Consider the following 24,088-nt stretch of genomic DNA (forward strand, 5'->3'; position numbering starts at 1 on the left):
ATGAGTTGTAGTGTAGGTCACAGATGTGACTCAGATCCTGTGTTGCTGTGGCTGTGGTGTAGGCCAGCAGCTGTAGCTCTGATTCAACCCCTAGCCTGGACCCTCCATATGCCATGGGTGTGGCCCTAAAAAAATGAAAGACAAAAAAAAAAAAAAAAAAAAAAAGCAACCAAACAAACCACCCCTGCCCCCAGAACTAATAAGGAAATTTGGCACTTGGTACTGAGATAAACATTTTATTTTAAAGTACAGCTTTTTTCCCCCTAAACTAATAGTAGCCTAGCCATAGGAAGAAATGGAAAATAACTCATCCATAATAGCATCAAAGTTATAATGAACTTAGGAATAAATTTGAAAAGATGGGTACAAGAATTATATGAAGAAAATGTTTAATCTTATTAAAAGTCTTAAATAAGAGCTGAACAAATGGAAAGGCATCCACATTCTTGGATAGAAAACACAAGATGAATATAATATAATTCTAATGAGAATATCAATGGCTTGTATGTCTTCTGGAAAACAAGGCCGAGGACTTTCGAAGATATTAAAACCTATCACAGGGAGTTCCCGTCGTGGCGCAGTGGTTAACGAATCCGACTAGGAACCATGAGGTTGCGGGTTCGGTCCCTGCCCTTGCTCAGTGGGTTAACGATCCGGCGTTGCCGTGAGCTGTGGTGTAGGTTGCAGACGCGGCTCAGATCCAGCGTTGCTGTGGCTCTGGCGTAGGCCGGTGGCTACAGCTCCGATTCAACCCCTAGCCTGGGAACCTCCATATGCCGCGGGAGCAGCCCAAGAAATAGAAACAATAACAACAACAAAAAAGACAAAAGACAAAAAAAAATAAAAAATAAAAAAATAAAACCTATCACAAAGCTTCTATATTCAGAGCCAGAATAGTATTGGCACAGGAACAGATGGATGGAACATTGGAATAAAAGAGAAAGTGCCAGAGGAACCATAATGTATATGACTTTAAGATGTGACAAGGGTGACATTTTATTTTAGTTGTAAATCAACATTTCCTTAATAGATGATGGTGGCACCACTGGCTATCCATGTGAAAGGAAATAAAGTTGATTCCTTGTCTTATCCTCTATTTACAAATAAATTCAGGATCAATTAATCACATATCTGGAATCTAATATATGGCACAAATGAACCTTTCTACAGAAAAGAAAATCATGGACATGGAGAACAGACTTGTGGTTGCCAGGGGGGAGGGGGAAGGAGTGGGATGGACTGGGAGTTTGGAGTTAGTAGATGCAAACTATTGCATTTGGAGTGGATAAGCAATGAGATCCTGCTGTAGAGCACAGGGAACTATATCTAGTCACTTATGATGGAACATGACGGAGGATAATGTGAGAAAAAGAATGTATATATGTGTGTGTGTGTGTGTGTGTGTGTGTGTGTGAGACTGGGTCAATTTGTGGTACAAATACAGTAGAAAATAGACAGAATGCTGTAAACCACCTATAATGGAAAAAATAAAAATCATTTTAAAAATTCAGGATTAAAGGTCTACATGTAAAAAAATAAAACAAAAACTATTGAAATCTAGGAAAATATATGTATAATCCAGGGAAGAGTGATACCTTTTAATCTAAGAAAATAAACCCAAAAGCTTAAAAAAAAAAAAAAAAGACATGAATTACTACACTAAGTTACTGCATTAAAATAGAAATAAATATATTATACCATAAACAAGATCAAAGGCAAATGTTAAAGTGAGGGGAGGCAGACTAGATGTGCATTGCATATGAAAGATAAAGGATTAAAATCTATAATAGAAAATTCTTACTAATTAAAATGAAAGATGAATATCTCAAAGGAAAAATGAAAGAACAAATCCAAACTGACTTATAAACATGTGAAAAGATGTCCAGCCTCATGACCAGTCTAGAAAATGCAAAATAAAGTAGCAATAACATAGCGCTGATGACTGGAACTGGGACATGATTGGAGTTTTTGCTCATATACGGCCAATGGAAACATATATTATCAGCTTTTTTGTTTGTTTGTTTTTTGGAGGAGAGGGAAGCAATCTAGCAACACTTATTACAAGAGAAAACACACATCTTCTGACATAGCAGTTTCACTGCTGGGTGCGCATCTCATAGGAATAAGAAACAGAACGTCTGACTAGTCATCGGTGCTAGTTTTGGTGAAATGAACTATACTCCCAACTGCCTTATGTGAATGAGTAGGAAGGAAGGTACATGCCAAGCAGGGAGACTGAGGAGGGAAGATCAACCAAACCAAATTAAGCCAGACCACACCAGATGAGAGCAGACTAAACCAAACCAAACCAAATCAGACCAGACCAGACCAGAGGAGCCCAGATGAGAGGAGACTAAACCAAATGAAATCAAATCAAACCAAAACAGATCACAACAGACCAGACCAAACCCAACTAAATCCAAGTAAACCCAATGAAACCAGATCAGACCAGAACAAGCCACATCAAACCAAAATAAACCAGACCAAATCCAACCAAACCAGTCAAGTCCAGACCAGACGAAACTAAACCAAACCTAAAGAAAAACAGACTGTCAAAGTGTCCCTGATTAAGCAGCATGTGTAACGTCCCTCTTCCGCATGTGTAACGTCCCTCTCCTGCTAAGATGTGTGTGCATGTGTGTATGTGTGCAAGCACCCACATGCATCTGCATGTGATGATGAATGAAATGATGGGCACTAAATTATCAGTGATGACAGCTCACTGTGGTGGCAACTCCAGTGATTTTCATTTTCCTTGTACTTTTTTTTTAAAAAAAATATGGAGTATATATTATTTACCTAACCAGAAAAAAATTAGAAGGCTTTTCCACTTTGGAGGAATGATTTTCAAACAAGGAAAAGAGAGGGGATAAAAGAAACCATTTGATTCCGCAAGATAGGAGAGTGCTCTTCTCAGTGGACTTCCTGCTTATGTTAGGAAGGCGCATCCATCCCAGAGCTTCTGGAACACAGGAGCAGGGCCGCTGGCTGCAAAACCCCCAGGGAGCCTTGTGCCCAGAGTGAGTTTCTGGGCTCCAACCACATTGCGGTGCATCTTCTGCATCAATTTGGCTCCTGCCCTGGGCCTCTTCCCAGGAATTTCTGAGGGAGAGAGGAGCCTGCAGGGAGCAGAGTGAGACTGGGGGTCCCCCTCCAGGGCAGGAAACCCAGCCCTGCTGTGCCTCACACAGAAACAAAAAGGAACATTTACTGTGGCACAGAGCTGAGTCATACTGATGGATAAGAAAAATCTCCTGTTACCTTGGTGTGATAACTCAGGCTTTTCCCTCTCCAGGTCTCAGACTGCTCTGGAGCACATGGCTTTCCAGGGAGCCCATGGGATTGAGAAGAGAGTGGGATCATGATATCGAAAACACACCCTAGGCTCTCATCTGAATCTCTGTGGGCGGGGCCTCTGGTGGAACTTTCTACAACCCCCCAGCTCTAGTAGAGCACATCCTTCACCCTCCTTCTCCCCATATGGTTGATGTTGGAGGGGAGGGCATCCCAAGGCTGCAGCTCAACATTTGCCCCACCCTGCCCGCCTTTTGTGTCCATGCCCAGAACATGCAGAAGTTCCCAGGCCAGGGATGGAACCCGCGCCACAGCACTGACGACGCCAAGGTCTGAATGCGGGGAGCCACCAGAGAACTCTTCAACATTGCCTCTCATTTTCCATGCACAGCTTGGGTTTCTATGACCTCTCTTTGTTCTTGCCTCTGCCATCCTTTTTAATGTATCCTCCTGACTCTGTCCCTGACACCAGGCAAGAGATCTAATGGCTGAAATGTGAAAACATGAAAAACTCGCAAAGACAGACATGAGAACTATGCTCAGGAAATGCCGTTTCCAGTGTCTGTTTCAAGTGACCTTCTCTGCTTTGAGGGACACTGATGAAGTCCCCCAAGGCATCTTGCACTAAATAGCTGCTCCATAAACACATGTGCGAGGAAGGTCTGTGTCCTCCCCATACTGTGTGTGAGAGGCTATGCATGGAGCCACTTGCCTCACTCACTTGTCAGCATGGGCTCGTTTAGCAGATTAACTCACACACCAACCATCTGTAAGAAGAGGTCACCTTAGAGCTGTGTCAAGGACTCCCCAGGCACGGATGGAATGAGACAAGGAGAGGTATATTTTAAAGCCTGGGACAGAGGGGAAGCTGAGTGGCAGAGGTAGGTGTTACAGAGAAAGGGGAAACGGAATGGAGTCAGGGAAGGCAGAAGAAAGTCATTCAAGAAGGCTTGGGAGACTTCAAAGATAGCCAGTGTTAATGGCAACAATCATAACCCAATAATGATGACTAGTAAGGGGCTTCCTAAGGAATTGGGCAGTAAATCCCTTCCTCCTGCTCTACAGGGGTTGCTTGTGGGGTTACTTTTCAGTCCCCAGGCCTGGGGAGAGATCACTGGGCCAGCGCCAACATGTCTTCAGCCCAGGTTCCGGGCTGCCATGCGGGGATTGCTGCGGCTTTCAGCAGGAGATTAATGTGGACAAAGCAGAAGAAAGCCTTTGAGGAGAGCTAGGGCAGCAGAGGAGTTAACTATTGCAAAACCAGAGAAATGGACTGAGCCTGAGTCCCAAGCTCTGGGCCACGCCCTTTCAGCCTGGCTCTGAGCCAGCCTGGGGAAGTGAATTTACTGCTGGCTCCCACCCACGGCTGACTGGCTGAGGACTGGGGTGGGTTCAGCATGCTGCCTGCTCTGGGCATTCCTGCCAGCCCCCAAACTGCACCTGGAAGGGCCAACTGGCCCCTGGTCCTGCAGAGGGTAGACTCACCTCCTCCAAGAAGCCTTCTGGGCTTCCTAGAGATAGAGCTCCACCAACCTCTGGACCTCTGTACATCTTGTCTTCATGACCCAGGGTAAGACGTTTGTGGGCAGGGCCTAACATCCATCCCTTTCCTGGTTTCCACAGCACTTGGCAAGTTGTCTCTAAGGACATACTGAGGTCCTTAGGTAACATTTGAGAACTGGCTTTGCAGTCAGATAGACTTGAGTGCAAATTGTCTAATCAGCTGTATGATGTGGGTCAAAGGCATTCTTGGAGCCTCGATTTCCTTATGTGTAAATTGGTGATAAATATTTTTCAGGAAAATGTGAGGATTAAATAATGTCTGAGAAGTGCTTAGAGCTCAGTGCCAGACATGTACAGGCCAGCCACCAAGTCTCAAACAAGTTCTATTAGTTTGTCATGTACTGTAATACATGTTTTTAACCGATGTTTGTAGACGAGGCACACCCTGTTGGAAGCCCTCAATCTGTGGCTGTCCATCCACAGTGGTAACCAGGTGGGTGCCTGGATGCTCACTGCCTTCTGGAGCCCAGATTTCCCTTGGTTGTTTCCCATCAAGGCCACCCCCCAGCCTGCCTCCCAGATGGGATTTTGGTGACCGAGGAGGGCGCACAAGAGACAGGCTGGGCTATGGTCACGCTCCAGGGAAAAGCCAGTTCAGGGCGTCAGGTGTTTTATAGGGATTGGACACAGAGCCTGTTAGAGGCCAACAAAACACCTGTTACTTGGCATGCTGCTTTGAGACTCCAGGAATCAACATTTGTACCTAATTGCTGTCTCCTTGCCACACGCAGAGACTTTGAATGTTTAGGATAATCAGGTAAGTGGGAAGTTCATTAGTGTTTGCTAAATCACCAATCCAACCATCTTATAAATATTTATTGAGCATTTACTATAATTAGGATAATATGCTACAAGGGTTGAATGGACACAGAGGTCTTGGAGGTGGTCCCTGTCCTCAGGGAGCTGAGTACCTATATGGGGTGGGGCGGGAGGCGGGGGGTGGGGGACAGGAGAAGGTGCCCAGAATAGTACGAATTGAAGTTTGCAGAAGGAGAAGCCCACCCACACCTCAGGAATTTAGGGAGAGGTCCCCAGGGCAGGTGTCCAGGTCTGACTTAATTCTCCATTCTTCAATGGAAACATTACATTTGGGATCATTTGAGAGGATACTGGCGGTGTTGGGGTATCAAAAATCTGAAAATGAGCTCCCCCTTTTGAGGTTCTAGAGCAGGGGGTGGCAAATTTCTACTATAATAGGCTAGATGGGCTCCTCTTCCGCCTTCTTTTTATAACCCCTTTAGCATGTACAAACCATTTTTAGCTCACAAGTCTTAAGAAAACAGACCAAGGACCAGATTCAGCTTGTAGCAGTAGTTTGCCAACCACTGTTCCAGCGAATTACCAGAAGCTTGATATCATTATGAACAATGAGAGTAATAACCTAGCCCCTAGTTTAAGGCACATAGTGCAGGCACTATGGTCTATACTTGACCCAAATTATGTATAACTCTTACAACATCCTGGTGAGCTAGGTACTATTATCAAGCTTTTTGCAGGCGAGGAATTGAGGCTCAGATTAAATAACTTCCTCAAGGGCACAACAAGGAGAGGCAGAGGCTGGATTTAAATCTATATTCAATTTCATTTCTAGTGATTGGTCTGTTCAACTGACCTATTTTTTCTTGATTCAGTCTTGGTGGGCTGTAAGCCTCTAGAAAGTTGTCCATTTCTTCTGAGTTGTCAGATTTGTTGGCATATAATTGTTCGTAGTATTCTCTTATGGTTTTTTTTGTTTGTTCGTTTGTTTGGTTGGCTTTTTTTTTTTTTGTATTTCTGCAGTATCCATTGAGATTTATACTTTTTCACTTCTTGTTGTTCATTTGAGTTCTTTCTCTCTTCTTGGTGAGTCTGGCCAGAGGTTTGTCAATTTTGTTTATCCTTTCAAAGAACCAGTTCTTGGTTTTATTGATTTTTTCTCTTGTTTTTTGAATCTCTATGTTATTGATTTTCCTCTCTGATCTTTACGATTTCCTTCCTTCTGCTGACTTTAGGTTTTGTTTTTTCTTCTTTAATTCTTTTAGGTGGTGGGTTACATTGTCAATTTGAGATTTTTCTTCTTTTTTAGAGGAAGGCCTGTATTGCTATGAACGTCCCTCTAAGCACTGTTTTTATGGTATCCCATAAATTTTGAATTGTTGTGTCTTCATTATCATTTGTCTCGAGGTATTTTTTAATTTCCCTTTTGATTTCCTCATTGACCATTTGTTTTTTAGACCCATTATGTTGTTTAGTCTTCATGTAGTCAGTTTTTTATCATTTCTTTTCCTGTGGTTGATTTCTAGTTACATGCCATGTGGTCAGAGAAGATACTTGAAATAATTTCTATACTCTTATATTTGTTGAGGTTAGTTTTGTGCCCCAGTATGTGGTCAGTCCTTGAGAATGCTCCACGTGCACTTAAAAAGAATGTATGTTCTGATTTTTTTAATGTAATTTCCTTAAATGTCAATTAAGTCTAAGTTTTATATTGTGTCATTTTAGACTTCTGTTGCTTTACTGATTATCTGTCTGGAGGATCTGTCCATTGATGGGAGTGGGGTGTCAAAGTTTCCTAATCTTATTTTATTCCTATCAATTTCTCATTTTATGTCTGTTAATATTTGTTGTATGTATCTGGGTGCGTCTATACTAGGGGCATATATATTTATGATTGCAACATCCTCTTCTTGAATGGATCCTTTTATCATTAAATAGTGTCCTTCTTTGTCTTTCTTTATGGCCTTCATTTTAAAGTCTATTGTGTCTGATATGAGTATTGCAACTCCTGCTTTCCTTTCTTTTCCATTCACCTGAAATATCTTTTTCTATCCCCTAACTTTCAATTTATAGGTGTCCTTTGCACTAAGGTGAGTCTCTTTTAGACAGCATATTATAGGCTCTTGATTTTTTTATCCAATCTGCCACTTTTTTCCCCCCACTTTTTAGGGCTGCACTCGAGGCATATGGAGGTTCCCAGGCTAGGTGGTCAAATCAAAGGTACAGTTATTGCCAGCCTACACCACAGCCTCAGCAATGCAGGATCTGAGCCACGTCTTCAACCTACAACACAGCTCAGGACAATGCTGGATCCTTAACTCAATGAGCAAGGCCAGGGATTGAACCTGCAACCTCATGGTTCCTAGTGGGATTCGTTTCCGCTGTGCAATGATGGGAACTCCACCACTCTATGTCTTTTGATTGAAGCTTTTGGTCTATTGACATTTAAGGTAATTATTGATAAACATGTATTTGTTGCCATTTTAAATCTTATTTCCCAGTTGATTCTATGTTTATCCTTTGTTTCTTTCTTTTTTTGGTTGGATGATTTCCTTTTATTTTATGCTTGTGTCCTCTTCTTTTTGGCTTTTGTGGATGTAATGTTTGGCTTTGATTTGTGGCTGCCCTCTTTTTCAAGTAAATTAACCCCTCCCTATAACTGCTTGCTTTGGCCTGATAGTCCTATAGGCTTAAACACATTTTAAAAAAAAAATCTAGATTTTACTTTCCTTCCCCATATTTTATGATTTTTAAGTCCCTTTCTAACATCTTCATATTTGTCCTTTTGCTGTTCCTTGTGTTAATCATTGCTTTTACAAAAGGTTTTCTTTTTTTTTTTTTTTTCTCCTTTTAGATCTGTATACTTTTTTCTTTTTAGGGCCACACTCACAGCATATGGAGGTTCCCAGGCTAGGGGTCCAATCAGATCTGTAGCCACTGGCCTATGCCAGAGCCACAGCAATGCAGGACCTGAGCCGCATCTGAACCTAGAGAAGCCCTTTCAGCATTTCTTCTGGAAAGGGTTTAATATTGTACTCTTTTAATTTTTGTTTGTTGGAGAAAATCTTCATTTCTCCTTCTATTTTAAATGTTGTTCTTGGTGGATAGAATATTCTAGGCTGCAAATTTTTCCCTTTTAGAACTTTGAATATATCTTGCCACTCTCTTCTGGCCTGTAGTGTTTCTGTAGAGAAATCAGCTGTTATCCTTATGGGGGGGTCCCTTATAACTAATTTTTTGTCTTTCTCTTGCTGCCTTGGATTTGAATCTAGATCTCTTTGACTTAAGCACCCACTCTCTTAGCCACGATGTCACACCAACCTCAGCACTGAGGCTGGGGTAGTGCCTTTCCTTCTGAGGGCTCCTGGGAATATTCATGAGACTAAGGAATGAAAGAAATGTAGGAAAAGTAGTCCTGGAGTTCCCGTCGCAGCTCAGTGATTAATGAATCCGACTAGGAACCATGAGGTTTCAGGTTTGATCCCTGGCCTTGCTCAGTGGGTTGAGGATCCAGCGTTGCCATGAGCTGTGGTGTAGGTCACAGACATGGCTTGGATCCCACATTTCTGTGGCTGTGGCATAGGCCAGAGACTACAGCTCCAATTAGACCCCTAGCTTGGGAACCTCCATATGCCGCAGGAGCAGCCCTAGAAAAGGCAAAAAGACAGGGGAAAAAAAAAAGAAATAGAGAAACAAAAGAAAAGAAAAGAAAGAATGAAAAGTAGTCCTGAATTGGGAAGAGAGGGTGATAAGAAACTCAGTCTGGAATGTAAGTAGATGCAGTCACAATGGAAAACAGTATGGAGGCTTCTCAGAAAAGTAAAAATAGAATTACCATGGAATCCAGCAATCCCACTCCTGGGCACATATCCAGAAAAAACCATAATTCAAAAAGATACATGCGTCCCTATGTTGATAGCATCACTATTCAGAATAGCCAAGACATGGATGCAGACTTAATGTCCAACCACAGATGAATGGATAAAGAAGACGTGGTTGTATGCGCAGCAGAATACTACTCAGTTAGAAAAAAAAGAACAAAATAATGCCGTTTGCGGCAACTTGGGTGGATTATCATACTAAGTGAAGTAAGTCAGAAAGAAAAAGACAAATGCCATATGGTATCACTTACATACAGAATCTAAAATATGACAGAAGTGACCTTATCTATGAAACAGAAATGGACTCACAGACCCAGAGAACAGACTTGTGGTTGCCAAGGAGGGGGTAGGGTGGGGAGGGATGGACTGGGAGTCTGGGGTTAGCAGATGCAAACTATTATATATAGAATGGATAATAACAAAGTCCTACTGTATAGCACAGGGAACTATATTCAATATCCTGTGACAAACCATAATGGAAAATAATATTTAAACAAGAATGTGCAAAGATGTAGAACCAAATCATTTTTCTGTACAGCAGAAATTAACACAACACTGTAACTCACCTATATATCAATTTAAAAAAAAAAAAAAAGGAAAGAAAGTAACAGATTCTGGCTTTCCTGTGTCTTTCCTGTACTCCCAGGTCCTTTCACATCTGGAAGCCTTCATTCCCTGCCCCCTGCCCTCTCTCCTCACCTACAAAGAGGGCTCTTTTTCAAGCACTTTTAATAGCTTCTGAGGCATTAATTAAATGAGAGTCTGGATTTATTCATTCACTTAATATACACATGGCTCCATTCTAATAAAGATTTGATAGGTATAAAAGGTAGCGTATGATCATTCTTTCCTCAAAAAGAGTGGAGCAGAGAGCTATCAGCTCTGAGGATACACTTAACAAAATTTTACTATTTTCTTTGCTATTGAACAAATGCAGAGAGGAAATTAAAATGCAGAGAAGAAAATAAATGTGCTTGTTACCTCCTAGAATGAATGGCTTTGTAGTTTTAAAAAAATCCAGTAAAGGAAAACACATACACTCACACATCTGTCAGACACAGCATGAAAAAAAGGGGTAGTTTCTGGATTATTTTCCCAGGGACCAGACCTGGCCCAATGGGCTCAGCCTGCAGCTGGTCAAGAAAACTCCTGAGGCTGTGATGCAATATTTGTGATTCTTAGCACAGAATAAGGAATCGAGAAGTGTCAGCTGTTATTAGTATCTCCATCAACTCTCAGCTGGAATGAGCCGAGATCCTGAACAGTCGCTGGGGTCTTCCTGCTCAGGGATGGTGACATGAGCTGACTTGGGACCCCGAGTCCTGGCTCCAGAGGCAGAAAAGAGAGCAGGGAGGAGAGAAACACCACCAAGCTCACACTGGGGGAAAATTCTTTTTCGAAAATGAAAAACAGACTAGGAAAGCTGTAATGTTCCATAGCAATGCTACTTCTCTGGGCAGTCCAGGCCCTGCCAGCCTGCAATTTAGGGGTTACTTGGGGGTCCCCTGACACAGCAGTTCTCATAAAATGTCCTGCAAACCCTCAAGGGCCCCTGACTCTTTCATGGCATCAGACAGGCCCAGACAGTTGCCATGGTGACACTGTGACTGCAGGATGCTCGTATGGCTGGTGCAAAAGCAGAGGTGGGTGTGAAGGCAGGCACCTAAGCATGAACAAGTCATCACCTTCATCGGAAAGAAAAGGAAAAAAAAGGCCTCACAGACATAGAAAACAATCTCATGGTTACCAAAGGGGAAGTGGGGGTGGGGTAGGAGGGATAAATTAGAGGTTTGGGATTAACAAAAAAAAAAAAAAAGAAAAGAAAAGAAAAGAAAGAAAGAAAACGCCAGTTACGCTCAAAACATCCCTGATGAAGCAGTAAAACAACTACATTAAGTCTCAGCCCTTGAGTAGATGTCTTTTCAACATTCTGGGTGATGAAGGGGGACCTATGCTGCAGTGTCCTCAAGTCCAGGCGTTGTCATCTGCAGGACAAACACTCCTGCCACTCTCTGAGTTGCAAGCTGAACTAGCTGATTTTTATGTAATGCTGTTTTCGTTTTGTTTTTTCTTTGTAGGGCCACATTTGCGGCATATGGAAGTTCCCAGGCTAGGGGTCGAATCAGAGCTGCAATCACCGGTCTACACCACAGCCACAGCAATACCTGATCCAAGCTGCATCTGCAATCTACACCACAACTTGTGGGAACACCAGATCCTTAACCTACTGAGTGAGGCCAGGGATTGAAACTGCGTCCGATACCAATTGGATTCTTAACCTGCTGAGTCACAACAGGAACTCCTGGGACACTGTTTTGACTGCACAGAATGACTGATATACAAGCGCTGGTTCTTTACACTTGTGTTTGGCACACAGATGCCTGAAGATGGATGAAGTGGACTTTCACTATTGGCCAAAATAGAGCAACAGGAACTGAACTGATTCTCTCACTCTCAACAACTTAAAAAAAAAAAAAAAAAAAAAAGCAAGCCAGACAAATTATAGGAAAAAATGATCTTCAGATACTGGACAAGAGACAGCTGGTGACAGTGATCTGCAAGGGAAGGGAGTCCCTGCTCACTGGCTGGGAGTGTCTAGGCCACAGTGCAGGGCCAAGCACACACAGAGCAGTGGTCTCCCTAATTGAGAAAACAGAGCTGCAGACTGAGAGGGGCCGAGGTGCCAGGATGTGGGGCGAGGAGCACAGGAGAGGAGAGCTACGGAGGCTCCTTCCGTAAGCACTGAGGTGGCACGGAAGGCCTGTGCAGAAATCTCTGCTCCTGTTCAAAGGATTCAAGGCAGCAGCAACTTTACCCAGATGAGGTTGCGGGGGACATGGGGCTCCTGGCCCCGCCCCCAATAATCCTCTCTGTCCTTTTATCCTCCATCCGCAGCCCTCACCTCTCAGGACCTAAATTAACCAATGAGCCAAGGTTCAGGAAAGGGAGGGGTGAAGGCTGGATTAAGGAGGGAGGCCTCACCTTATGTTCCAAAGCTATGTATCAGCAGAGGTGTTTGGAACTCACTCTGGCCGCCCTCACTTAGAGCCAGAGTGGGTGGACTTATTAGGAAGCTAATGAGGCTGAAGCTGTAGGCTTCCTTGTGGACAAGTCCTGGGAGTGGCCCATGGACATGCTCCCATGCATGGTTTTGACTTTATTTTTCTTCAAAGGCGCCCCACAATTATATAAGCTTCAGGGTTCACAAAAATCTGGATTCTCCTCTGGAAAGGTTTCCTACCTCCCATCCCAGGGAAATGGTGAATGCTGGGAGGGGTGACTTCCGGGCAGAATAAGCACCCTGTGGCCACAGCTGGGAGAGGGCGGAGCCTAGCCTCACCGAGGAGCCCAGAAAGGCTAAAGTGTGTGCTGGAGCCTGGGTGCGGGATGGGCTGTGGCTGAGGAGCTCAGCAGGGGTCAGTTCTATAGGGTCTCACCAACTGAAGTGAAGGATTTTGACTTTTCAAGTATTTCTTTTCAGAAAGACCCAGGCCAGGCTCCAGACAGCTTTGGCAGGGTTTCAGCCCAAATCACAGGCTCTTTTTACAATTCTCTGTAATTCTGCGCACATCAAAGTCAAAATTGCCTGCATCTGGACAGCCACTCTCTCCAGGCCACATTACAGACACTGATCTTGGAAAGTCCAACAGCAGCTTACCGCTTCCTCCCACAGCCCCAGCCCTGCAGGCTTGGCTGGAGCCCTGAGGAAAGGAGAGTCAGAGAAAGCCAGGGACAAGGACAGGGTGTGGGCTGATGGATGGTGGTACAGAGGTCACCTGGGTGACCACACCTCAGAGGAAGTCATCTGGGGGGGTCTGACCTTGCTGAAAGTAGACTGCCCCTAGGCCTCACCTGCAATGCTGCCTGTGTGTGAATATACCCTCCAGCCAGGTCACAACTGTCTGTGAGCCATTTCCTCAGAGCCCACAAAACCTACAGTCACCCTGTAGTAAAGAGACACAACCTGTGTTATGCAGATAGATCAAAACACAGTTCTCTGGACCAGCTTAGGGAAGGATGGATGTCATGGGATGTGGGAGGAGTCATGGGTTCCGGCACTTAGTGAGCACCTGCCCTTTTGATGCCTGGTACTGGGCTACTGGGTAATTGTTACATGGTCAATTCAACCCCCACCTGCATCTGGTAGTATCTGTGTCCCAGAATAACCTGAGAACTCTTGGTTTAAGTTTTAGCTTTCATTGATGAGATACTGCATTCGGAAGTAACACTGGTCCCACATCCAGATATAACTGAAAAGCAATTTAAATTTTTTTTTTCTCTTGAAAAACATCTAAGGGGTCTGTATATCCCAGAAACATAGGGAAATGTTTAGAATCCTGCGCCTTCATGAAAGCAGCTTTTGGCAGGAAAGAGCTCTCTGCAGGGAGGCCCCTTTATCTTGTCATGAACCTTCAACCAGGCACCCCCACCTCTTCTCATCTCTGGCCCTAGCACCCCTTTCCAATCTTGTGATCACACAATACCTTTCCTAACCTGTTGGTTCTTCCCAAAGATCAAAAAGGTAGAAATGCAGAATTATTAACAGATGACTAGATCTGTTCCCTAGCTTCCCCTCTGGTAATCTCAGGAACAAACTATGAACAAGACAGCATCTAAAGAAAAATCAGGAGAAGTCCGCAAGCCTGCAAGCCTGCACACGGGAGTGCTGGGGGCGGGGAACGGTGATGACTACAACCTACTATCTTAATGGTTAACTTTCCCTTTAAAAATTTTCATGGCCAAGCAGAGGCCCCCAACTAAACCCACTATCTCCTCAGACTGCTGGCATTGTGATTACAAACAACTTTTCTCTCTACCTGAGCCGTGAGCAGCGGGATCTGAACTCAGTAACGCACACGCACACACGTCTGCTGCCACCTCCCTCATGAGGGCAGGGTGGCTGCTCCAAGATCCCTCTTTCCTTTCAAAACACCCCCACGCTCTCAGGGAACGTCCCTCTCTCCACTCCGCTCTCCTCCCCAGGACGGTTCTCTGCTCCTCCCACCAGCCATCAATCTAGCTTCCTCCTCCCACTCATTCCGGCAGGCACCGCCTCCTGCCCCTTCCAAAGCTCTCTGCCCCAGGGCTGCTCAATTCAGTTTTGTGACGCCTATGAGGTTTGGAAGGAGGGAGGAGGAGGGTCCTGTAACACTAGAATTGCCATCCGGCCGGCAGGGAGCCCCTGGAGTCTGGCCCTCGTGGCCACTTCAGACCTGCAGGCTGCGTGACTGTGGGAAGGGAGGGGACAGAACCCGTCCACCCTGGCGGGGGTGGGGTGGGGGGTGAAGGCTGGTGGTGGCTGGTGCAGCCTCCCTCCCTCCCTCTCTCTTTCTTTCCTTCCTCCCTCCCTTCGTTCCTTCTTTTCTTCCTTCCTTTCTTTTTTCTTTCTTTCTTGCCGCGCCTGTGGCATGCACGAGTTCCAGGACCAGGTATTGAACCCAACGCAGCAGTGACAACACCGGAACCCTAACCCACTGAGCCAGGAGGGAATTCCTAGCCTTCCTTTCATCGAAGTGTGCAGGCTGGCTGCAGATTACAGAGGACACACGGCCCCACCTCTGTGAGCCTCTGCTGGGTGAGCCGAGGGGCTCCCTCCAGATAAAAACGGACAGAAAAATCCACGTCATTGATTGTTTCTCCACTGAGGATGAGAAGAAACAACCGGAATCCTTCCACAGCTGCCAGATGAAAGAGGGAGCAGCTGCCACGTGGTGCATCCCCTGTGCTGCTCTAATCACCCTGTTCTCCTCAATCTGATGACCCTTGGGTGTTGATCAGTGGCTCTGGTTCAATTTGTTTCTTCCTTTCATGCCACCCTGCTGACAAATACTCAATCTCTTTATCAATGTCTGCACATTAGACTCAGCTGAGGAATTTTTTTTTTTTTTAATCAATATGGCCCCCCAGTCCCCAAACCAATTGAATCAAAATACCCCAGGCATGGCTAGGGCATCAACATTTTTAGAAAGCTGCCCCCAAGGGCTTCTAAGGGAGAGCCAGGGTTGAAACCAGGAGACCCAGAAGCAGGCAGGACTGGGAGGCTCATCTGGTTCCCTGAGCTGGGAACCCAGCCCTTGGACCTGGGGGGCTGTGCCTTATTCGGCAGAGGGGGCTGGCCTTGGTGTGAGCAGGAGCCGTAGGGCCTCAAAGCTCTCAGAGCAGTGCTGAAGGCCAGGCTAAGCCGGCAGCTGTTCCTTCCCCACCTCCTGGCCCTGAGCATCCGCTGCCTCCAGAAGGCCTGAGCAGGGAGGCCCGAGGGCTGAGGCCCAGCCTGGTCTCCAGCTCTCTTCAGGAGTATTTTTCCTGCTCTGAGCTGGGCTCCAAAATCGAGGGAGTTTTGGCAAGTTACTAATCCTTGTTAATCTCAATTGACTAGATTGCTTAATTAGGCAGTGCAAAAGTGGGGGAGGGGGCAGGGAGGAAGCCGGATGAACTGAAGATCGCTCACAGCAAACAGGCTGTGTGGTCCCTGAGAACCAAGCAGAGTCAGGAGGTTCAGGTTCTGTTTGCCCTTTGCCAAGACCTGAGGAGGCAAGAGTTCACACGGCCACACCAGGGGCTGACGAATGGGCTGTTCCAGTTACAGGACATTTTCTATGCAGATGAGCCATTTTCAGAGAATTGGTGAAAAAAATTTCAAAATGAAAATCATACTGGAGTCTGTAATTTCTCTTTGCTACAAATTGCATTTAGACTTGTGCCCTGTCATTAGTATCACATTACAAACATTGATCAGAATCACACAGCAGTGTAAGTGCAGATAACAGGCACTCAATGAATAATCACTAGATGAAAGTTTTCTAAGATCCTGAGCTGGGATATCAGTGGTTTGCTTTCATTTCTGCTTTATATTAGGGCATGTTCATTGTAACAACTTTGAAAGATGCACAAAACACAAGGGAGTTGACCTGAGATCACCATTGAGAACCGTTTGGTGTATGTATTTCTAGTTCTCTTTTTCTATTTACAGACCCAAAGCTTTCAAAGGTAAAATCTCTGTTATGTAAGTAAGTGGGGATGGGCATTTGGCCTGGAAGAGTTTCAGGCCTCTCTGGTAGACTGTTGCCCAGCTTCCAATACTGTGGAGTTTAACCTAACTTCTTGCTGCTGTGAGTGTTGGATGCTGATGGCTCACAGTTGTAAACATCTGTGGAGACTTGCCCTTGACCAAATGAGAGCTGCCAACCCTGAAAATGCCTGGGAGGTTATCCAGGGAGGTTATGCCCTTCCCCCCAGGGGCAGCCCACAGTCAAGGACAAACTGATATTTGGTGTAAAAAAGGTGGCTCCCTTGGAACCAGGGCTCAGGGTGGAACAACTTTATAGGCTCACTTATGTTCTGGAGCTGCCCATGGGATGAGGCTAAAGCTAGATCTCAACCTCTGTGCTTATTAGCTTCTTCCCCTGCCTCCTCCTATACCATTTTACAAGTTTCTCTAGAGAGCACTTCTATGAGAATGGCTGGCTCAGGCTCTGCCTGCAGAGAATCTGACCTTGACAGTCCCTTTCAGCTCTAGCCCTCCAGGACCAAAGCATGAGTCTAGGCCCTCAGTACTCAGAGTATAGTTCACAGACCCGCAGCTTCAGCATCACCTGGGATCCTATTAGTGATACAGAGCCTCAGGCCTCATGCCAGACCTAATAGTGAGTCTACCTCTGCAACTGAACAAGATCCCAAGGAGATCTGTATGCTCATTACAGTTTGAGAAGGCTGTCCCAGTTTATCAGTGTTAGAGAGAAAGGGAACTCTGAATAAAACACAGTGGGGGAAAGCGACTCTTCTCTTGCCTAACTTCCACTGGAGCCTGGGAGGTTGGATAAAGGGGAAAGACTGTGTTCGAAGTTTAAAGTTTTGACCTGAAGAGAGAAAAAAAAAAAAAAAACAAAAAACAAAGCAGGAGGTATAACTCTCCTAGACTTTAGAAAACATTACAAAACTACAGTAATCAAGACAGTGTGATACTACTGGTACAAAAACAGACATATAGATCAATGGAACAGAATGGAGGGCCCATAAATAAACCTAGACACCTACGGTCAATCGATCTTGAACAAAGGAGGCAAGATTATAAAATGGGAAAAAGACAGTCTCTTCAGCAAGTAGTACTGGCAAAACTGGACAGCTGCATGTAAATCAGTGAAACTAGAACACACTCTCACATCGTGCACAAAAATAAACACAAAATGGCTTAAAGACTTAAGCATAAGACATGACACCATAAAACTCCTAGAAGAGAACATAGGCAAAACCTTCCCTGACATAAACCATACAAATGTTTTCTTAGGCCAGTCTCCCAAGGCAATAGAAATAAAAACAAGAATACACAAATGGGACCTAGTCAAACTTACAAACTTTTGCATAGCAAAGGAAAGCATTAAAAAACAAAACAAAAAGAAAACCTATGAAATGGGAAAAAAAGTTGCAAATGATGCAACCAACAAGGGCTTAGCCTCCAAAATATACAACGAACTCAACAACAAAAAAAATAAAACGACCTAATTGAAAAATGGGCAGAAGACCTAAATAAACACTTCTCCAAATAAGACCAATATGGATGGCCAATGGGCACATGAAAAAATGCTCAGCATCACTAATTATTAGAGAAATGCAAATCAAAACTACAATGAGATACCACCTTACACCAGTCAGAATGGCCATTATTAACAAATAACAAATGCTAGAGAGGGTGTGGAGAAAAGGGAACACTCTTACCCTGTTGTTGGGGATGTAAATTGGTACAAACACTATGGAAAACAATACGGAGAGTCCTCAGAAAAATTGAATGTGATACATCAGTTTCACTCCTGGGCATATATTTGGACAAAACTACAATTCAAAAAGATACATGCACCGATATGTTCATAGTAGCACTATTCAAAATAGGCAAGACATGGAAACAACCCAAATGTCCACTGACAGATGAATGGATTAAGAAGATGTGGTATGTGGTACATATATATAACAATGGAATACTACTCAGCCATAAAAAGAACAAAATAATGCTATTTTCAGCAACATGGATGCACCTAGAGATTCTCATAATAAGTGAAATAAGCCAAAAAGAGAAAAACAAATACCATATAATATTACTTAAATGTGGAATCTAAAATAAGGTACAAATGAACCTATCTAAAAAACAGAAACAGACTCACAGACATAAAAAACAGACTTGTGGTTGTCAAGGGGTGGGGGGTGGGATGGATGGGGAGTTTGGCATTAGTAGACTCCAAACTATTACATTTAGAATGGATAAGCAATGAGGACCTACTGTATAACACAGGGAACTATATCCAGTCTCTTGGAATAGACCATAATGGAAGATAATATAAGAAAAAGAATGTATATAGTCATATGGCTGGGTCACTATGCTGTACAGCAGAAATTGACTCAACACTGTAAATCAACTATACTCTAATCAAAAATAAATTTTAAAAAATGTGGTACATATATATAATGGAATACTACTCAGTTGTGAAAAAGAACAAAATAATGCAATTTGCAGCAACATGGATGCAACTAAAGATTCTCATACTAAGTCAAATAAGTCAGAAAGAGAAAGACAAATACAATATGCTATTTATATTTGGAATCTAAAATAGGGTACAGGAGTTCTGTTGTGGCACAGCAGAGACAAATCCAACTTGGAACCATGAGGTTGCTGGTTTGATCCCCAGCCTCGCTCAGTGGGTTAAGGATCTGGCATTGCTGTTAGCTGTGGTGTAGGTCACAGATGTGGCTCAGATCTGGCATTGCTGTGGCTGTGGTGTAGGCTGGCAACTACAGCTCTGATTCGACCCCTAGCCTGGGAACCTCCATATGCCTCGGGTGTGGCCTAAATAAATAAATTAATTAATTAAATAGGGTACAAATGAACCTATCTACAAAACAGAAGCAGATTCACAAACATAGAAGACTCATAGACTATGTGGTTGCCAGGGGGGAAGGTGGGGACAGTGGGATGGACTGGGGGTTTGGGCTTATTATATTTAGAATGAATAAGCAACGAGGTTCTGCAGTACAGCACAGGGAACTATATCCAGTCTCTTAGGATAGACCATGAAGGAAGAGAATATAAGAAAGGAATGTAGGAGTTCCTGTCATGGCTCAGCAGTTAACGAAGCCAACTAGCGTCCACGAGGATGTGAGTTTGATCCCTGGCCTTGCTCAGTGTGTTAAGGATCCAGCGTTGCCGTGAGCTGTGGTGTAGGTCACAATTCGGCTTGGATCTGGCTTTGTGGTGGCTGTGGTGAAGGCCGGCAACTGCAGCTCCAATTGGACCCCTAGCCTGGGAACTTCCATTTGCCACGGGTGTGGCCCTAAAAAGACCTAAAGGCCCTTAGAGAGAGAGAGAGAGAGAGAGAGAGAGGGAAAGGGAATGTATATCTATGGGTCATTTTGCAGTACAGCAGAAATTGGTACAATATTGTAAATCAACTATAATTTAAAAAAAAATTAAAAAGAAGTTTAAGGATTTGAGCTGCAGACAGGGTGAGGAATACCTTTTTGAGGAAACTAGAGACAGTGGAAGCCTTTGAGGAGCTGAGAAAAACTGAAGATTCATCCTAGGCAGGCAGGGTGGGGAAGGAGGGCCTGGGTATATCACGAGCCGTTTCCAATCCCTCCTCTTCTGACAGCTCATGGGGAGGCCGAGGTGAGCCTCCCTGCTCTCTGAGCATGTCCTTTCATATATAACATAAGGGACCTGGACATGATGATTTCTAAGATGCTCTGCAGATTGTACTCTGTATGGGTCTAAGAAGAAATAAAAACTTGACCTCTATAACTGCAAGCACAAGCCTTAGGCAAAGAGGCTGCCTGATTAACTGAAAGAGGCAATTGCTAGGATAAGGGGACCCATAGGGCAAAACTTAGGGCCTGTGAATAAGATCCATATCATTTTATCACAACTTTTTTTACAGGAGGGAAGAAAGGAAGGAAAAAAGAGAGAAGGTTGAAATCACAGAGTGGGTACCTTCCAGGAGGTACACACAGAGATCAAGGGAAATAATGGAGTGAGCAGCAATTCTCTTGGCCTGTAGGAGCAGATTACATGGACAGAATGGTCCAAAAAAAGATGCAGTGTCAAGTCACAGGCCTCCTGCACAGTGTTGTGTCTCCCAGAGCCTGTGTAAGGCTTGGAGCTCCATCACACACCCACATCTATCTGGTCAAACTCCAGATGCTGAATGAATAGGACTGTTTCTGGACAACTTGAGCTGAAAGTTTACCTCCATACCCTCCTCATCCACTCTCCTTCCTTTAGAATTTTCCTTCACACCTCCTATGCCCAGAGCTGCTTAGAATCCTCCCCAAGTGATACCTGATCAAGGCTGACCCCATAGAGACAAGGCCTATATTGCAGAATTTTCCCAACTTTTAGGTTAGTTTCCCCTCTTGTGCCATCCAATCAATCTGGGAGCCACACGTCACATGTGGCTATTTCAGTTTCAAATTTCAATTTACCAAAATTAAATAAAAATATGGTTCCTCAGTCACACTGGCCACATTTCCAGGGCTCACTAGCCATGTGTGGCCAGTGGCCACCATACTGGACAGTGCAGATAAAGAAGATCTCCATTGACACAGCAAGTTCTTTCTGGCAATGCTGCTTTAAACTATTCCTGAGCTTTCTTCACTTGGCATTGAACCTGGCCAGGAGGGAAGCATGCAGGAGTGGTAGGTGCTCAGAATGCCTTTCCTGCCCTCTTCCATATGTCTCCACTGGCAAGGCCACACTTCACTCTTTGCCTTCAGATACCATCTGCTATCCTGTGAACATTTTGGCTCTGGGGATCTCTGTGTCCCTCCCCTCCTGGCCCCTCACCAAATGAGCTGCCCACCTTCCACCACTGTGCTGAATGATACGCCCAACAGGGTTTTAGAATTGCTTTCAGAGCAACTATATGGTTGTCTTGGTCTGCCTGGGGTATTATAGCAGAGCACCATGGACTGGGTAGCTTATGAACAATGGACATTGATTTCTTACAGTTCTCGAGGCTGGAATACTAGATCACAGTCCAAGCACACAGATGGATTCTGGCCAGAACCATTGTCCAGGTTTCAGACTTCTCATTGTATCCTCATGTGGCATAAATAAGGTGAGAGAGCCCTCTGGGTCTCCTTTATAAGGGCACTAATCCTATTCATGAGGACTCCACCCTCATCACCTCTTCATCTCCCAAAGGCCCCACTTCTGAGGGTGAGGATTTCAAGAAAGGAATGGGTAGGGGCATTCAATCCATTGTAATGGTCATTTTTCAAAACAGTGGAATTGAAAGGAAAGGTTTAAAACAGCCCTGGGCACCAGGTCTCCAAAACCATTTCCCACTTGCCCTTCCTACATGCACATTTCATAAGGAGGCCTTGGAGTCCTGGAGTTGATGTTGAGGTCATGAGGCCCAGGGTCAGTTCCCCTGCATTTCACTTGGCCTGTGGTGGGTCTCTTAGGGCCTGGCTATTTCCCCTTCAAGGGCAACAGTTCTGTAGCAGTGTTCAATAACATAACTACTGGACTCTTAGGTTTATTCAACCTAATGTGCATTTGGGCACAGTTGCCTCAAGGGATTGCTAATTAAATATAGATGATTTGAACTATTTTTATTCAGTGACACTTGCTCTCCAGTTTCTTGTTCTGATTTTGCTTTAACATGCGTTAAGACCCTTTTTGGTTTCCTACTTTCCTGAAATGTGCCAGGGAGCACACGTGGCATAGAAGGCAGAAGGTGAGCTTCAGCATGAGACAGCTCGGGGTGAAATCACTGCTTTGCCACAAGCGAGCTAAGAGCTGGTGGGCACGCTCTGTCACCTCTCTGAACCCACTGCCTCACCTGGAGGATGAGTGCAGAAATGCCTGCCTTGTACGCTGTGGTGAAGACTCAGCGAGGTCATGTCCCGATACATGCCGGGAACTCAACAAATACTAGCCGCCCTCCTCTCACCTCCTCTGCTGAACTTCCAGCAACAGCGCTTTGCACTACAACCAAAAATCAAACTCCTGAATTATTTTCCATCTCCTCCAAAGGCTCTGAAAGCAGCAGCTAGCTGTTTCTTCTTTAGCCACTGGTATTTGGAAAGAGATGGCACCCATCATCCACAGCTCTCTTTTCTCCCAGCTGTGCCAATTTCTCTGCAAACTACCAACCCTTTATTTTGTGGCTGGGTTTCATCATTCGCAAGTTGGTGTGGGTATTTCTTGGAAGTGGTGCAGGAATGATCTTCTCTGGGTGTTTATCAAAACTGCTGAATTTGGACTGTGTTTGCCAAAGCCCTTTCTGTAGGATGTGGGGCAGATGGAGGGTTGGCTGCCACTGTCCCAGCAGGAGGCACGCACCTCTAAAACGAGGGCTCTGCCAGAAAGATGTGCCCAGGCCTCAGCACAGAAGACTGACAGGCTGGCTACAGCACAGCCCCCCTCCCACCAGGTAATGACACAGCAGCTCCACACGTGATGTCAATCCAGATAGCCTGGGAGGAAGGATGGGCTGGTGGGTAATGGAGCTCCAGCAGCCCGCTCCCAGACATGGTTAATGCATGAGGAGATATTCAATCACCTTCCAGTACAGTAGGTGAGGGCAGGAGAGCAGTTAACGACGCAGCCGATTACCAGCCTAGCTACCACTGCAGTCAGGCTGTTGCCCAATAGTAGCCCTGCACTGGTTCCCAGTACATTGTTGCCAGTGGTAGCTGGGAGGGGGAGGATTTCCCAAGGACTGGATTAAGTAAACCCACTTTCCCCCGTGAAGCAGAAAGAACAGGCAAGAAGTTTCCACTGTGGTGCGGTGCGGGCAGGTTCCACTCCTGGCCCAGCACAGTGGGTTAAGAACCCAACACAGTGTCTGTGAGGATGCAGGTTCCATCCCTGGCCTAGCTCAGTGGGTTAAGGATCAGTGTTGCTACATTCAATACCTGGCCCGGGAACTTACATATGCTGAGGGTGTGACCCATAAAAAAGGAAATAATGAGAGAGAAAGAGAGGGGTCAAGAGGGGTCTGTTTTGCACCCTGAAGGATGGCATGGGGGAAGGGGGAGGGATCAATTTCAATCCTGCACAATTTTGGAAAAGGCTGGCATGTGGGAGGGAAGTCAGCACGAGAAAGAGGGCCAGGCCAGGAACAGGACTGACTGAGACACTGGTTTTGGCTGAGATGGGACCAGAACCCAGGGAGGGAGGGCAGGCAGCAGCCACGACAGGGAGGACTGAATTTCACTGAGAAGTAACTCCCCAAGTTATGACCCCTGCCATAGTATGCACATCTGTTTTAGCATTTCTGAGAGGCTGCTTTTGTTAGCTGGCAGGTTATGTGTGTTTGTTAACCCATTTTTGAGCTTCTGAGGTTGAAGATTCTGCCATATTCATGTCTGTACCTGGGGCTACTGCATACAATTGTGCAGGTTGGACACTGAGCAAGAACATCCTGCTTATGGGGCGGGTGTAATGGGATCTGACATAACCTGAGCATTACTCACCAAGCTGTGCTCCCTAGCAAGGGCTTGCACTGGCCCAGAGGAAGAGATGGCTTTTTCTACTTCACACAGAAATGTTGTTCAGGAGAGAAGGGGTCTAATCTGTGCCCCTATCAGCACCTGAGTATTTT

General features: G+C 44.9%; 1 long non-coding RNA gene across 2 annotated transcripts in view; it reads right to left on the minus strand.

Annotated features, from left to right (window-relative positions):
- Nucleotides 1-24,088, minus strand: part of LOC102163170 (uncharacterized) — a 108,640-nt gene that overhangs the window by 44,188 nt on the left and 40,364 nt on the right. The gene's annotated exons all lie outside the window — the stretch shown is intronic.

Source organism: Sus scrofa, chromosome 1 (genome assembly GCF_054392235.1).
Source record: "Sus scrofa isolate SSC_HxYL_T2T_F1_AM1 chromosome 1, Sscrofa_HxYL_maternal_Yorkshire_Landrace_v2.0, whole genome shotgun sequence".
Taxonomy (NCBI): domain Eukaryota; kingdom Metazoa; phylum Chordata; class Mammalia; order Artiodactyla; family Suidae; genus Sus; species Sus scrofa.